This window comes from Ambystoma mexicanum, chromosome 3p (assembly GCF_040938575.1).
Source record: "Ambystoma mexicanum isolate Mex_15411 chromosome 3p, UKY_AmexF1_1, whole genome shotgun sequence".
In the NCBI taxonomy this organism is placed as follows: Eukaryota; Metazoa; Chordata; class Amphibia; order Caudata; family Ambystomatidae; genus Ambystoma; species Ambystoma mexicanum.
In genome coordinates, this window is record NC_090925.1 from 1062517542 (window position 1) to 1062535819 (window position 18278).

Here is an 18278-nt window from a genome sequence, read left to right on the forward strand (position 1 = left end):
TATTTATCCTAGTGTACTTAGGAACAATGCTGTGTGATGCCACTTCCGGTTTTGTCAAGGGGTGAAAGGTTGGGCTCCATCGATTTCTGTGATGTCACTTCACAGTGGGGTAAAATGACATCAATTCCTGTGATGTCATCAGAGGTCAAGGGTTGTATGATGTCATTTCCACTACTCCTACAATAACATAAGGTTGCCTGTAGTGTAGGCGTGGAAAGAGGGCAATATACAATATTAAACAAAACCTGAAGAAACCACACTACAGACAACGCAGTCTGTTGTCATTATTCATGCTTGTTTTTTTTCGCACATTATTGTGTGCGGACAGGTCACAAAAAATGTCTTAACGTAGCAAGATTATTTTAATGCAAAAGTGACAATTGGTACATTTTCATTAAGAACACATGAAGTCTAAAACCAATGTTCTAGGAAAGTGCATATATTTAAGATAACATAAATACTTGAACATTTCAAAGAAGAAACAAAGAGAACAAAAAACAGAAGAACACAAAAAACAATTTAAACAATCATATGAACTACTGTGAAGTAGGCCAGGTACTACTCTAAAACAACTCTGGGATATATGGGTGTAAGCAGGTGTAAGTATGTTCATTGGTTTCAAAAATGAGTCTATATATGCCAATATATGCCAATTTATAGACTCATTTTTGAAACCGATGAGCATACTTACACCCACATACCTACGTGATACGACCCATACTGTCCAAATCTTTGAAGGTTTACCATTCGATAAAACTGTGCATTTGTTGGTAACTATGGACATTACATCCCTTTATACGAGCATACCACAAACAGCGGCAATAGAATGTATGCGAAAACGTGTCACCCATTTTATCATGCAAATTAGGGTACCAGAAAATGTTTTTTATTGAGTTGATGACACTGGCCCTCAGTAAAAAATATTTTGAGTTTGATGGCTAGTTTCATTTTCAAACAAAGGGCACGACCATGGGCGCTACATTTGTATTCTATATATGTCAGACTTCAAAGATATTAATGTTATATCAGGAATAAACCCCTTCAGAAATCAGATCCATCAATGAAGGAGGTTTATAGGTGACATTTTGTTCATCTGGGAAGGGACATAAGTCAAACTAGTCCATTTCTTAGAGTGGCTCAATAATGTGGATGAGAACATCCAATTCACAGTTCAGCAGTGCGGAGGTGAATCTTTTAGATTTGAAGATCCAACATGATGATGGTTTGTTAAAATGCAATTTGTTTCGAAAACCTAGCGATAGGAATACGCTTTTACATTTTTTGTGTGACCACCCAAGACAACTGCAGGCCAACCTCCCATACGAACAATATCTCCGGATCAGGAGGAATTTCAGCAATATAGCAGATTCCTACAATCATGCCTGTGATCTGGACAATAACTTGCTGAGATGGGATACCTGCACCAGATTATCTCACAATCCAAGAACCGGGCAAGATTTTACAATAGGGATGCTCTCCGTACCCCCAAGGTAAACAATATGGAGAAGGAGTCCAGAACTACCTGTGTAATTACTCATGGGACACACTCTTACCAAATACAGAAATTAATATATAAATATTGGCCGTTAACCGGGTTGAGTCTCCCCAAGGAACCACCTCCGAGGTTTGCATACAAACGGGCAAAAAGTCTTAGGGACCAGTTCATCCACTCCAGATTCATTAAAACAGCCCCGAGATTGGGTCTATGGAACCTTAGGACCACTGCAGGACACTTCCCATGTGGAAATTGTACCTCCTGTAGATTCACTAGAAAGATCAAAGAATTTGATATCAATGGCAGGCCGTGGAAACTTCTGAGTCTTACGAATTGTAAAACCAAACAAGTCATGTATGTGATATAATGCCCATGTGGCCTAAGATATGTGGGCCAGACCTTGAGACCTATCCATATCAGGATATAAGAACATAGGTCAAGTATTAGATGCCGGAATCTGAGTGTGCCACTTGTTAATCATTATATTGAATCTCAGCACTCTGTGAACAATCTAACATGGTGGATTGTGGATAACGTTGGCAACTCTTCAAACATCCTAGCCAGCCTTCTACAAAAAGAAGCAAGATGGATCCATAGTTTGGATTCGTTCCATCAAGGTCTAAATGAGGAGTGTACACCCCCCATTAAAAATTGGTGACAGGTTGGAAATAGCCCCTACCAGCTTTACTATTAGATGCACCTCCAGCATCAGGTACTCTCCTGACTTTCCGCCTGCCCCCAATATGGCTATTGGACAATCAGATATGGTTGGTTGACCAGCAAGGGATTCTGATATGATGGATTCTGCCTGCCCTTATGTGCAGAACCATGTGTGTTATCTACCCCAACAGACAGCAAGAGTTTACTAACTATTCCGATTTACTTTATGTATGTTCCCTAACTTGTCTTGGCAGCAACAATTAATTCAGTACTACGAGTACACACAAGTTCATCTTGCTTCACATACAGAATTGGGGCCCATACATGCCCTAGATACAATTCTACACTACATGATCTCACTGTTCCTTCCTCGCAACTGTCTCCAGCTACGGAGGGCAAGCCCCGCTGGTCGTCATGACAATATATCAACATAACGTTGATACGGACTGCTTTTACTTCGCCATGACAGTGTGGCCACAGCGCGATCAGTGAAAGAAGGCAAACAAGAGCAATACATATTGAAAGAAATAACATGTTGTAGTGCCTGTACACACAGCAATTTGTTGTTACCAATGCTCGAGGTGCAGGTTCATGGGACTAGTTCTTTCAAAATTTCACTTTGGCTACCCACAGTTACGCAGGGCGAGCCCCTCCGGTAACCTTGACAACAGTCAACATCACGCAGTGCACGTGACTGTTGCATGGCACCCCTGCAAGGGGCCATGGTAGATTCCACGGTGTTGTTGTGTGGTCACATGGGCAACCATGTGACCAACCTAATAAAAGGTCTGAGCCGCTTCCGGCTCGGCAGTCGATACCAGCGAGACTCCGTGGTGTGTGTGTTCTTTGTGTCAGCGCCATGGCGGCGCCCCACCACGTGTGCTGGGCCCAAGGAAGGGGCCCAGCTCCAGGACGGTGCCCCTGCCGGGCAACGCTGTCCGGACGGTGCCCCTGCTGGGCAACGCCGTCCATGTGTGTCTCCCTGGCCCTGTGAGTCGGGCCAGGGTGGCGACCCCGGCCTGGGTGCCCCCAGAGCCGGGGCCGCGGTAAGCCGGTTGCCAGCCGGCCATGTGTGGAGCTCTGGTGTCCCGGAGCGGGTGGGATGAGCCCCCACCCTCAACCGAGGCGGCGTGATCGCCGCACCTGTGTGTCCCTCGTCGGGTGCCACCCGACCCGAGCATGGGGCATGCCAGGTGGTCCGGAGCAGCCCCCAATAATGGCGACGAGGCGAGGGGCCCCGCGTGCCCCCAAGAGGTTTTGATGCGGGCCCATTTCCAACGGGGCCCGCGCAGGAGGAGTGGCTGCCCCCGTGCGAGGGAGACGGGTGCGGCCCGCTGCGGCGATGGGCGCCGCATGAAGAGGTATGAGGCGGGCCCAATACCAACTGGGCCCGCCAGGACATTGAGGAGCTCGCTCCGAGGAGCGGGCGGGAGAGATGTGGCGGCTGCGGCAGGAGTAAGGAGGTGAGTCGCCGCCCCTCCCCGCCGGGAAAGAGCAGCGAGGTTCTCCGTAAGGAAACAACGGAGGCCCGTGGTGGGTTTTCCCATCGCGGAGGAGGGGGGGCGGTGCCTGAACAACCCGGGCCCGCAGCGGTGAAAATGGAAAAAAAAATGTGATGAGGCGGACCCACCACCAACTGGGCCCGCAAGGACAAGGGGGCGCTCGCTCCGAGGAGCGGGCATAGTGGATGCCCGGCGGCCCTTCCCGTAACACAGAGGTGAGCTGCCTGCCCCTCCCCCACGAGCAAGCTGCCGGAAAGTAAGTGAAAACACTGGGGCCCCTGCTACGGCCTGAAGCCAGACAAGGGAATGCTGCATTGGCCACGTGAGTTGCGGCTGCCCCCATCGGCCCGCGATAGAGGAACACATGAGGCGGGCCCAAAACCAACGGGGCCCGCGCAAAAGAAAAAAAAGGCGATGATGCAGGCCCAAAGGAAAAGGCGAGGATGCAGGCCCAAACCAAACGGGGTTTGCTGATGGAACAAAGGAGGCACTGCCCCTCCCTCAACCGCGACACGGAGCGGAGCTGCCTGCACTCACCCCAACAGAAGCCGGGCCCATCCCAATCCGGGCCCACAATGGAAAAAGAGGGGAGTGGATGTGGGCCCACCACGGACTGGGCCTGCAATGCAAGGAGAAAGGGGACAAAGGCAGCGGGCCCAACACCAGCTGGGCTCGCAAGGACACAGGCCCTGAGGGGTGTTGCCCCCATACAAATGGACCTAGCCGATGTGGCCCCTGGGCCTCCCCAGGTGCGGCTTTGCCGGCCCCTTTTTGTCTCTGGTGAACGTGAGGGAGGACACAGACGGTGTCCAGACACGGAGATGCAGAAGATGGACGTCATCATCAGCGTCCTCGATGAATACTCCGGGGCCTGCGGAAGTGGACCAGTCCGAAATGGCCCAGTGGGGGTGGGGGCAATGTGATGTTGTGCACACTGGCACGCTCGGAAGGCTTCGGGGAGTGCCAGCGCCTCGTAGTTATGTTGTCATAATAAGACCACTCACCCAGGTTAATAAAGGTGTATTAGTAGGGTGGTCATAGGAGCAATAGTGCGTAGTTAGTTACATATGTTTGTTTTGCTGTTATGGAAAAGGAGGAGTGTTGCATGGCACCCCTGCAAGGGGCCATGGTAGATTCCACGGTGTTGTTGTGTGGTCACATGGGCAACCATGTGACCAACCTAATAAAAGGTCCGAGCCGCTTCCGGCTCGGCAGTCGAGACCAGCGAGACTCCGTGGTGTGTGTGTTCTTTGTGTCAGCGCCATGGCGGCGCCCCACCACGTGTGCTGGGCCCAAGGAAGGGGCCCAGCTCCAGGACGGTGCCCCTGCCGGGCAACGCTGTCCGGACGGTGCCCCTGCTGGGCAACGCCGTCCATGTGTGTCTCCCTGGCCCTGTGAGTCGGGCCAGGGTGGCGACCCCGGCCTGGGTGCCCCCAGAGCCGGGGCCGCGGTAAGCCGGTTGCCAGCCGGCCATGTGTGGAGCTCCGGTGTCCCGGAGCGGGTGGGATGAGCCCCCACCCTCAACCGAGGCGGCGTGATCGCCGCACCTGTGTGTCCCTCGTCGGGTGCCACCCGACCCGAGCATGGGGCTGCCCGGTGGTCCGGAGCAGCCCCCAACAGTGACTGACGTTCGGCAGCGAGGCTGCTGTCTTTCTTTCAATGTTGCCATGACAACACAGCAAATGCTGCAAGACTAAGACGCCATAGGAAAAGTTACCATGCAATACAGAGTATTCTCCAGTTATGTGGCTTCGTCTGAGGGCTTACTATTTCAACACGATTGAACGGCTTTCAGAGCGTAGCTCTTTGTTACAGTCCGCTGTACCACCTGTTGAATCCAGACGGCATTAGGAAAAGTTTCCAGTGTAAATGTTGCACGGACCAGCGCATTACAGCGCGGCTCCAGTCCCTGCAAGGAAAACAAGAAATTAGCGCCCAGATAGGTCCTGCAGAGCTTGTCACCTTGTTGTCCAAGAATTCTGGAGCACATATATAACACAATGTGTACATGTGACCAGTCTTGACTGCCTGATGCAAAGCCAATAGGCATTTTCACTTTTATTTAGAAAGCTTTTTCTTGTTGCGTCTCTTCCGTCATATAGGGTTTAAAATCAAGCGTCCTATGGCTGGCACCTAGGCACCATTTTATATTTCAACAATGGATCCCCAACCCACATCATTGGGGCACCGAAACCACCTTTCAGGTATGTATCAGGTAGCCTTGCTGCCTCTGTGTTTAGACATATACTTTATTTTCTATAATGCTACAACCATTGACATGCACCAACTTGGGACTGAGTTAGCCCATTTTTCTTGGTCATCTCCCACAGTGACTGTGTCTACCGTTGGATACACTATGTGTTCAAGAGAGGAGTTTGCCCTTCAAGCATAAGAACCTCTGTGTCTGGAGAAAAATATCACACATTCTTCATACCCCTGTCTACAGTACTATGGGGAATCTTTTCAAATTGAGTTAGCAGTTAATAATTAAATGATTACATGTGTCTTACATGAGTATTGAGTATTGATGTATTCATGTATCTTTTTCTGCCCCCCTAGGGTCACTAGTTTTACCTGCCCTGCGTAAGGCTTTGACATGGATGCCACAGCCACCGGCATGCCGAAACATGTACCAGTGCTTGTTTAACTAATATATATTGGCATTGTCTAAAGTTTTTTAGATTTTTCATTTACTAATTGTGTCAATAAAATAGAAAAAAACAAAAAAAACCACTCCAGGATAATATTATATAAATCCAAGAGTTATTTTAGAGTAGTACTTAGCCTACTTCACAATGTTGATGATTGTTTAAATAGTTTTTTGTGTTCTTCTGTTTTTTATTCTCTTTGCTTTTTATTTGAAATTTTCAAGCATTTGTGTTATCTTAAATATATGCACTTTCCTAGAACATTGGGTTTAGGCTAGGTGCACCCAATAATTTGCATAAAAAAAACAAGCATGAATGATGACAGCACACTATTTTGTCTGTAGCGTTGTTTCTTCATTTTTTGTTTAATACTTCCACTACTCCTGGCATGTTGGTGAAATGATGTACCTCCCTCGTCATAGCAAGGGGATTCGATCCTTAGCAGGATTTCAAAAATAGTTTTCTCATTGGAAATGTCTTTTTCCTATCATTGATGTTGTCATAGTTCAGTTATGCAGACATCAGTCAGGTTAGGGCTCCCAGCTGAAACACAGAGACATTCCTATGGCTCGTTAAAACCACACTGTCATATCCAAAGCACTGGCTGCCTTCTGTTGGCAAATTTGACATTTGGGCTGCACAAATAGAGCCGCAACATGACCGATTTACTGCCAAATTGGTGGCTGTAGAGAGGACTGTTTGAAAATTGAATTAATCAGCATCCCTTGGACATCAAAGTGATCCACTCAAGTGATTCAATCTGTGGGGGTAATAACAAACAGGTAGCGAAAGGAAGCAGCCGTGAGTAAAATTCTCTGGTGGGTCCAACTTAATATTTGTTCCTCAATAATAAGTCAAGTCGGATTAGCTGGAGCTAAGCAATATCACTGAAAGAGTTGTTTTTGCCCCAGACTAAATATTTGCTTTCCACTTTTAATTAGATGCTAGCTTGGATCAAGATGGGCGTAACTCTCTGAGCTCCGTTTAGCCTGGGGACATCGCCCCTAAAATCCTAACAAACATGTTAGATCACACGATAGAACAGTTTGTGTGTGCACTGCAGAGGCTGTGGTGTCTCATTTGATGGACTTAAGATAGCAATGGCAGCGGCTTGATGGTTGTATCATAGCTGTGGCCTTCTGGCGGCGTGCCGTGCACTGTAAGAGTCTGTGGACCCTTGGGTCACAGAGGACCGGTGGAGGAGACAGCTATCCGGCAGGAGGAACAGACTTCTCACAGGGGTGCGTGGGCAACCTAGATAGGCCAAAGTGGTGTGTCGCAGGGGGCTGCCGGAGGACTGTGGGCTCTCTGAGGAGTGCTGCTGCCTTGAACTCCATCTCCAAACTGCAGCAAGAGGCGGAGCAGTCAGATTGGATGGCGCTGTACAAGACGGTACTGCCTGTGCCCAGACGGCACTGGTAGACTGAAATACATCTGCCACCTGGGGATCGCAAATGATGCCCTCAATGTTTGGTCATGTTTTCAGGAGTACTGGAGCAACAGAGACCCAGAGTAGGAGGAGTTCCTGTGTAGATATTTTGGCGGAGTGTACCGCCTTTCTGTAACACTTGGATGTTGTGCAGAAGTTCGGGGCACAGCTTGAACAGGGATTCCTGGAGAGAGCGACTGACCGCTGATGTAGAGCCACAGAGGAGTGTGGTTACCACAGAGTTGGTGAGTGGAGACTCTGGATTCTGTGCAGGTTTGTAGAAGGACGGGTCCCAGAGAGATACCTTGCCCGCATTGTGCTGCCTGACATGGGCACTGCTTGACATAGAGAAGAGGTTTGTGTAGCACTTCGCCAAGGCATCAGGCAATTTATATCCATATCCTTTGCTGCTCGGCAGCTCTAAGGGTTGTGGGCTATAAAATAGAGGTCGATTGCCTTGACTTTATTTGTGGATATAAGAGAGACTGGCAGTTTCGCCCATACAGCCTGCTCTGCTGGGGGTGTAGGCTGGCAGGAAGGGACATGGACCTCCCACACGACTGGCATTGAGGAACTTCAGTGTGAGGTTCCCTGCCTGAATTGTTGCTGTGTGTAGTGGTGTTTGGTTTCTTTGTGGTAACATTGCTGCCTGGGCAAGCCAAGGCTTGACCAATGGGAAGAAGTTGGTAGGAGCACTGTCTGCAGAGGGTCCAAGCAATGGGGCAACCAGGACTGATCGAAGGCAAATTAGACTCTGGTGCATGGTGGCCAATGTTGAAGATGGTGAAGGGTCAACCAAAGCTAGAACAGTGTATGGGGTGCAAGAACAAACAGCCCAAGAGGTCGAGCAAGCTAGCGGGGGTGGGCTCGGCCTTGGCCCGTACAGTGGAAATGTTAACCATGTGGCAACTACAGGCTATTCAAGATTCTCGGTCCTCTTGAGGGTAAGGTGTAGACGGTGATGGTGGAACTATCATTCAAGATGTGCGCAGATTATCGGTCAATAAGGTGAGGGGCATCCGGCTAATGATTTACCCTGACTATACACAAGAAGACCAGAAACAGGATAAATCCTACGATGGGTGAGAAGAAGGCTCTGAAATCTTGGCTTGAAGTACATGATGTTGTAATGGAGGCCCCAAAATCCCAGCCATGAGCAGACCAGGCAGGCCGGGAAATCCCATAACCAAGAACAGAGGAGGCAGAGTATATGACAAAGGCCTGTTTTTTAATTAACAAATGTAAAAACAGGGGAAGCACTTAAGCACACAATTCTCATAGCTCTGTAACTTCATAATGCAAAACAATGGTTTAAACACATCACTTCTGATGTCACAAAGTTATCTTGGTTAATAAAATTGGGTTAGTTGTATCATATACATTTTGCTTAACATGTTTCTGTATGGCTTTGCATATGTGGCAGGTTGATTTGTAATGTGGTTTGCGTATTTTTCTTGTCATTGCTATAAACCAGAGTATTATTTACCCCTTTTAAACCAAACATTAAATAAATCTATATGAACTAGAGCTGAGAAGATATTTCATCAATTATCTAAAGTCCAGACTATTCTACAATCACAGGCCCACACCCTAATTAATTGATGTGGTCATAGGCAAATATGTTTTATCTTGTTGTGCTGTATCACACAAAATTGGCATACAAGCTCTAAGCTTTGTGTTGTGGAAGTGCAGAGGTGTGATTCCAACATGGGCCTTTCAGCAGCTCAGCTCTTAGATCGAAGCTAGGCCCACAGCTTGACAGGTACAATCTTTATCTGTGCCACATTTATGTGGCTGCCTTCTCAAAGTGTATTTGTACCCAGCGAGGGACAATCAGATTGCAACAATCAATCTGACAGGCCCTCGTCTGGTAATGGCAAGTCTGACAAAGACTTACTTTCTAACCATTCCGCAAGCTGTGTCCCTCTGAGTTCCTTTCCTATCTCTGATGGCCACCATGGAAAGGGAGAAGGGACTATGTGTAGCTATTTCACTTCGTTCCATGGTGGCCATTTTCAGTTTACTTTTTTTTAAATAGTGTTATCATGGAAAGGGTGAAGGGACTACATGTTGTTCCTTCTCCCTGATCTATGGTGGCCATTTTTTTTCTTTTTTTTTTGCGTTGCAAAATGGTTTCCACCATATTTCCCAACTTGAGTACAAAATAATATTAGGACCCTGCGTTAGATACCTGAAGCTTTTCTCACTGCTGGAACCCAGGGTTTCTGCACTCAGGTGGCCGGGACGGACCATCACTTTTGAATTCCAACCCTGGGGGCGGACAAGTGAGGGAAGATCACCTGGGTAAAGGATCTCCGGGGACCTTGGGGAAAACTTCTAAAGGTGAGACATGGTATTCCCCCTCCCCTGCTCCAATTTCCTTGCACGACATCCCCTCAGCCCTTGTAGGTTACTGTTATACCAACTCTGCACAACCTTATCCCTTATGGGAAATCAAGCCTGGGATACCAACTAGGACGGAACAAATTCTACCTCATATAACACCGGTGAGGAATACTCCTTCTTTATCAAACACCTTTCAAAAATCCAGTTCTTCTTACCACAAAAGAAAATGCCAATCCCACTGTTTTTGTTCCCCCCCTTTTTTTTATTTTTTACACAATCGGTACCTCTATCCCACCCTACTTTGTAGGACAGTACAACTCCCATGACCCTCACCCTTCCTACTCTATCAGTACTACTGGGCTGAGGAAGAACAGCAACAGAGTCATTAAGATTACCTCTGACTCTTTTCAATGGCTCTGCCGCTGTAATGAGGTCAGGCAAGGTCAGGCCTCCCTTTCCAATCATCCACACCTGAAACCTGTTACCTTCCCCACCTGAGATTAAAGGCAGAGCACACCGTTACACTCTGAGCAAGGCTGGGAGCGAGAAAGGCCCAGACTTCAGGAGCTGATGCGAATGCGAGATTGGAGGGCTCAAAGCAAGAGGACTTTACGAGCTGTGGAGAAGTCTCAAGAATGCCAGGCAAAATAAATGTGCTTTCAAGAAGCAGCTGATAACCTGAGCTGGAAGTCGTCGCTCTGGGGAACCTTCATGAGAAACCTGCTTCCCTCCCGGTGAAGGATTAAATTGATGAGGTTCAATAAAGCTATAAGTAAAGGAACCTTGAACTAAGACACATGACCAATATTAAAACACAACCAGTGAGTTATTTCAAGAGAAGAACAAAGGCTGTGTTGTTTTTGTTTGAAAGTAATTGTAACAATAGAAGGTTGCGTGTAATATGGCAACTGCCAGTAAAGAAAGATCAATGCTTTAAAGAGACAGTGAGATACAATGTACACGAGAGGTCCGGCTGTTGGATACAGCACAGTCAAAAGTCTCTTTAGTGACATGCCTGAATAGAATAAACTATTGAACTATGTAAAGATGAAAGGGATTGTTGGAAATGGAAAACAACGTGAATTGAAGCTTTCGCCTGATCCAGGTGAGCTTGAGTGAACTGGAGAAACGCATTTCAAGCCTGTACCTGACTGAGCGAGGCTTGTGTTAAATGTGGAAAAAGTATTGAATTGTTGAAATAGAAAATAATGTAGATTGAAGCTTGGCCTGATCGAGCGGAGTTTGTGTGACCTAGAGAAATGCATTTGAAGCCTGACCCTTACTGAGTCAGGCTTGTGTGAACTGTTGAAAAAGTATTGAAGGCCTGAGCCCGACTGAGGGAGGCTGATGTGAATGATAAGAGGTCTGAGCCCGACTGAGGGAAACCAGTAAAATTGTGAGTGGCTTGAGCCCGATGAAGAGAAGTCCGTAATCTTGCAACTACAAGTACCAAAAGAATTGGAAGAAAGTGAAGGTAACGGTTGTCCAAGTGGTCAGGCATAGTCTGAAGCCAAACCTATGCCGCCTCGAAAGTCTTCAACCAAGAAAGCTTGGGGAAGGGTATCCCTGAAACCTCTAGTAAAGATTGTGACTATTAAGGTTGTGTTTCAAGACGAAAAAGTCTATTTTTGGAAAATATTGGCAACTTTTGCTTTTGGAAAGCCCAAACTAACATTTGATTATGAAAGTAGCCTGAACATGATGTTGACTTGCCCCAGTAAGCCAGAGTGTGCCTCACTGGGGAAAACTGTGCTGCCTAAGTGCCTATAACCTTGAATCCCATTGTCCCAAGGTGACATTGTGTGGAAGAGATTCATGTTTGCGCCAAAACCCTTACCATCCTGATCCTTTTGTTGAGAACACTATTCTTTTCATTTTGTGTACATTTCCCTTGCAAATGTTTGTATTAGAATTAGGGCAGGCATTAGGTTTAGAAGCTTTTGTTTTGATTGTACTGACTAGGACTGTTTTGCTTTTACTTTATGGTCGAGTTCACTCCCACTTTATATTTAGGGCCAGTTAGTAAGTCTCCAACCCATTGCAAATTAATAAATAAAGCTGGTGAGCTTGCATCTCTTGTTTGTGATTCTCCTTTTTATGCCTTGAGTTCTTCACACCTGTTACAATGTGCTGGTGTACTAATAGAGATAGAACCGTCAGAGGGGGGGCATTACCGGTCTGGTAATGCACTATGGCTTACTCAAAAGCCCTTGCGATGCTCTGGGACATTACCCTTCGCCCTCCCTGGGTTTTATTGATTTATTATTTCTCTTTGGATCACAATCAGAGATTTTATCCATGATGTAGCTGCATATGCAGCATAAAATTCCTCACTGTTATTGTCCATATATAGCCGGGTTAATGTCAGTGTGAATTTTTCCTTGTTGAGCGTGTTAAAGAACAAATAGAAGTGTTACTCTCCAATGGTGCTGACAGGCACTGCATCGTAATAAAGGCTAGTTCAGTGCCAAACATTTGGCCTCATTACTCTGATATGATTTTGTCCATAGTTTTGGAAGTTAATCTGCCAGATTTTGAGTGATGGCAAAAGGGTGTTATGGAGTCTACTAGACTCCATTTGGAATGTGGAGCATTTAATAAGCAGTGGTTATTCGACATGTGGAAATATTCTATGTTTGACGGTAAAGTGGAGGAGAAATCTCTAGCCAATTGCTAGAGGTTTTTTTCTGCTTTCCTTCCAAACTCGGAATATGGTGGTGAGGTTTCAATTGTGTCAATTCTGCTACCAGCACTTTTTTTACCCCACCGCCATACTCATAATGTGGCTCAATGTACATGTTTTTAAACGAATGAAAACAATGGGAAAACGAAATCCTTATAATGGGAATTTGGAAACACACATTCCAGTTCCTGCCTGCTTTTAACCCCTGTATGCCATGCAATGGTCAGTCTTCTAGGAATTTTAACATTCCCCCAGCTTCTGCTTGAGCCCTGATTCTGGGAATGAAACCAGGGTGTTAGGGCTGCACTTCCAAATACAATGGAGCAATCTAGGGGCATGGAGAGGAACACCAGTCACCACTGTTATTCCTTCAATGTGTTCCTGGAGAGTATAAGGAATCGGCGGCGCACCCTCTAAATGGAAACAGGGTACAGGTCGGACTTGGCTATATGTAAGAGTGTCGATACTTCGTAGCAGAGCCAAACAATACGGCCATATCATTTTAAAATGCATTTTGTTGTACTTTAATATATATTCTGTGTATTCTCATTCGTGGATTATTAGCTGTTGACATCGCTCGGCGGGGTTTATGTTGTTTTAATGAAATAAATAAATAAATAAGCAGGTAGGTTTTCTTTAGGTCAGTGCTATTGTGGGGTCCTCCTTATAATTTCTCTCTGTGTGCAGTGCTACTGAGCTATATCACACATTCTGCTAGTCAAGTCCTTTTTAACCGATGGCACTTTGTGTTCCTATGCTGCAGTCGTGTTGTTTCTATTATAACTATGGACTTCAATTGCCAGAATTCCCAGTGCCGTTGTCTTAAACAACTCCTGGGCTGACTAAATTTGTAGCACATTTTTCGAGAGCACTTGAGAGCTGGGCGTCTTCTGCAATTCTGAATCTGAAAGTGTGCTTGCAGTTTTGATAAACTTGTATGTGTCTGCCGTTCGTATCTCACGAGATATTCGAGAAACGCTATACACTCAGCTATGATGTACTCTTAGGGCCCGATTCATCCTAAGTGGTAAAAGAAAAACAAAACAAAAAAACACTGTTTTGGGTTTCAGAATACTCCAAGGAAATGTTGGACAAGTCGTCCTGGTCTTCTTTAGTGAATTTGCTTTTCATTAACTTCATGGGGTCAGTTTCACTTGCCTCGTTTATTGGTAATTGATTGATTTGGCCTTCCTTCCCAGCTTCCTCCATTAGCAGCATCAGGAAGCGCCATTGGCCCTGCGAGGGTAATTTAATAGGTCGCTGTCTTTTGACTCATGTAGAGTAGCCCTGTGCTCCCTTCTGAAGCCAGCCACAGGCGGGCCTATAAAAGCCAGAGTATCCGTTTCTCAATGTCCCCCCCTGCGCCAATTTGTAATGCCTGTGGAACTTCCTGACTCCGCCTATGACCCGTGCAGGACTTCACCTTTATGACCAATGCTTTAAATGGAAAGAATGAAGTGCAGCTACTCACCAATTTAAGTGGAATTGGCCTCAAACCTGTCAGTCTCTTAAAATTGCTTCTGCTCTGGGTCCCATTTCTATTACTCTCACTCTGAGCGCCCCTCTCTGTTTCTACAGATCTCTAATTGTCTCACATTCTTAGTGGGCTTTATCTTTCCTGTCTCACTCTCCATGTGTGTTGCTTTCTATGAATCTCTTGCTCCACACCGGCACGGCCTCCAGTCATGTTCTGCTCTCTCTTTCATTCCCCATTGGATCTCCTCTTTTATTCTGAGCCTGTGCCTTGGGAATCTGGGACACTGACACATCTGTCAAGTAAGAAGTTCATGGAATATTGCATAGCTAGATGTATAACCTGGCTTCAGATCTCTCATCCTGAGAAGTTACTCAGCAGAATTGACTGAGGGCAATGTACCATGCATAGGTTTCAGTTGTAAATTCAAATACCTTTGAAGACTAGGGCACTGCTGGTGATGCCAGAATGTCATCATGCTGCGCCCAGTGCAGTTCTATGCACATTTGAACCCAAGAGAACTCTGAGAACAAGGAAATCTCCAAGGTCACGAGACAAACAGCCATTTTAATTGAAAGTACAGCCCTTACTTCCGCTCTCGGCCCCTCCTGTCCAACGCTCTGTACCTTGCACCTCACTCCACAAACTGTTACAATACACGTTACAATAACACAGCAAGCCTCTCAGCACACATGTAACCTCATTTCCCCGCTCAGCTCACCTTCCCTCATATCACTGGACATCTTAAGGGTGAGGTGCGGCAGATGCTCGCGTGCTGCAAGAACGAGAAAGGGAGAATGAGCGAGAGAGAGAGAGGGAGATGCCCCCAACACAGCTAGTTTAAGAGGAACAGACAGTGCAAATTTGCATTTTCCTGTTTTGAAGAACGTTGGATCCTCTTTTTCTCTTGTTGGTCAGTGGTCTATGTTGGAGCAGAATACCAGAATAGCAGCTTCAGAATGCATGACCTCTCTACTTGGCAAGCAGTGAAAATATCACTATCATACACGTATTAAATTAAAACTCCTGGCAACTGCTACAGAAGATTGCAAACATCATCACTATTGCCTTTTGCTCAGTGGGATGAACACAAAGGGTCATTCTAGCACCCCAGGGTTTGCGAGCACCCTGCAGAAACTCCCTAGTAAAGATAGAAGCATTCTCACTTGAAACTGGAACTCCTAAAATGGTGCTAGCAGTTTTTTGTAACTTCTTCTTTTTATTTTACTATGAAAACCTTTTCCAAAATGCCAAAAGATTACAACACATAAATAAAAATATCCCATCTCTTCCCCCCAAAGAATTCTCATCCCACTGGCCTCTCCAACCCCCTACCCCACCAGGAACAGCTACTCCTACATATCACGGTCCATCGATCTATTCCTAAAAGCTTTAGGAGTTGCGGGCAAAGAGGAAGTTTAAAACCTTCTTTAAGGAATGACATAACCTTACTCCAATCAGTGCTGAATTTGGTTGTTTTCTGTTGAAGCAAATACGTCATCTATTTGAGAGCTACAAATTCTCAGATTTGTCTCATCCCAAGATATTTTAGGACGCCAACCCCTTTCAATTTTTGGGCTACAAGCAATAGCGCTGCTACAAGGTGTATTTCTAGAGCTTTCCTCTGTTTCCCTTATCCCATATCCCTAATAGGAGGCCCTGTGGGTAGCTCGCCTTGTCTATGTTCAACACCATTTGCAGGGACGTCGTGACCTCCTCCCAGAAGCCCTGTAGTTTCAGGCAGCTCCACCATATGTACAGCCACGTTCACCTCTGCTAACATTCTCACCAGCAACTAGATGTCATGTATCGTAAAATGTCTTACAGTCTCTTTGGGATGTAGTGCCATTGGACCTGTCGCAGTTAATTACATGATCACACTCAAGTCAGGTAGCTCCTTCCCCCACAATACATGTGGCGCACAATTAATTGTTTTTGTTGATTTCAGGTTCTTTTTGATAAGGGCTCCAACCCGTCTTGCACACAACCCCAACAAATACCCGGTGCCCCAATGGTCTAGGAACCAGGCCGGTGTGTATTAAGGCTATTTTCTTTAAAGTTATTTAGCCAAAAATCACAAATAGATTACATCAGCCACCAATGATGTGGCAACACAAAAACATACCGACTTCTGCAAAGACACACTAACATAGAGATATGATGTCACAATTCATTTCTTTTAAATCACCCACCACAACAGAAGAAGAACAATTCCATACACAGTGATAGCAGATTTGTTAAGCATTCTCCCAGCAACCCTCACCCTCCAAACATCAATTAGGCTTGACTGTTTTGAATGGAAGGCAGTGGCAGGGAGTGGCAACACAATGGGAAAATCGGATTTGTGGTCTAGCTCACAGCAACAATGGGAGACAGAAAGGTAAGGGGAACATTAGTTTTGCATAGCACAATCTGCACCTAAAAAGGACAGGCATGGCTTAGGGGTATCAGTCAGCACACAATGGGATAATCGGTTTTTGTATTGGAATCAAAGGTGCAATGTGAGAAAGAAAATGCAAATGGGAAATTCGTTTTTCAGAACACAATGGGAAAATCGATTTTTGGAATGTTTAGTACAATTGCAATGTTAGAAAGAAAACGCAAATAGGAAATGTGCTTTACAGAGCACAATGGGTACACAAGGGAATTTCGTTGCATATGGACAGGCACTATTGGGCTTCCCACTTCAGGTTTAACATGAAGGGGATTAATGGGGAATTTCGTTTTTACACCCTGCGCACACAGGTGGAAGCAGGTTTGGGGGGTTAATTATTTTGGCAAATCTTTATGACTATACAGGCTCACAACACACTGGGAAAAGATTGTTGGTTTCGAATGCCAACAATACAGATCCTGTGAATTAAATGCAGCAATTAATTGATTTACTTTTGATGAATAGGCTTATGATCTACTCAGGCAAACAGGATTTTTCAATGGGGAGATGACTACAACTATGCTGAAAAATATATGAGGCTTGCACAATCTATGGCTTTTTGGGGTTAGTTGTACTTAGAGGAGAGGTCTGGACTGGGCTATCAGGGTCAATCAGGGTACACCACTGGGGCAGCCAAGGCGGTCAGTCAAGTATCTCCCCTCTTTCCTTCAAGGAGTCCCAATCCGTTTCTATGTCTCCTGGCTCCTGTCTCCACTGCAATACAAGGCCTCTCTCTGCTGAGATGTTCTCACCAGATTTCATAAATGTGTCATGATTCTCGCTAAGGGGATTGGTTGATTATCCATGCCCCCTCCCACCTGGGCGCTTATAGGACAAGGGGATGGGGGGGTGCTTTGGGTAAGCAATGGGAGGAGAAACTTCATCATCCCATTTTGACCAGTGGGCTTGGTCTGCATTAGGACTTAAAATCTCACCACATGGCATTTTCACATCTTGAAATTTATGAATACATTTTTGACCACTATATTTCAAGGCAAATCAGGCAAAATTAGTGAGATTTGTAAGGACTCTGCATGTCCTTTGTGTGCAGGGATACTGTGCAGGGATACCATTTTTCTTCATTTAATCAATAACCATATCAGTGAAAAATACGGCACTCTACGGGCGCCATTTTAACAATTACCGGCACGATCAGACCAACTTTTACATCTCTGGCAATCACGGAAAGGCCCAAATCACATTTTCATTAATAACGTTAGTTGTGTTTATCCCACTAAAATCGTTTTAGCATGGTTAGATGGGGTTAACTGTCACCTTTATTAAAAGCACAGACTGACTGTTGTGTCATGAACACTGTCCATTTTATGTGATAAAAAGCAATTCTCCCATTTAAAGCAATGGGCAGCTTCACTCATCAATTGATAGACCCATAACTTTTTTTTAAGTTTCACTTCTCCCCTGTTCGGCACATGATGTCAGCAGAGCGATCTGTGTTTATATTAACTTACCCCTTCAAGATCTAATGGCCACACTAATGCACTTTTTATGGGACTTGTGACCTAGAGGTCACCAGTGCTACAGTCCAAACCTGACCTAATCTGGTCTTTCCCGCATTTCTGATCTAAGAAGTAATTATTTTCTTTGTA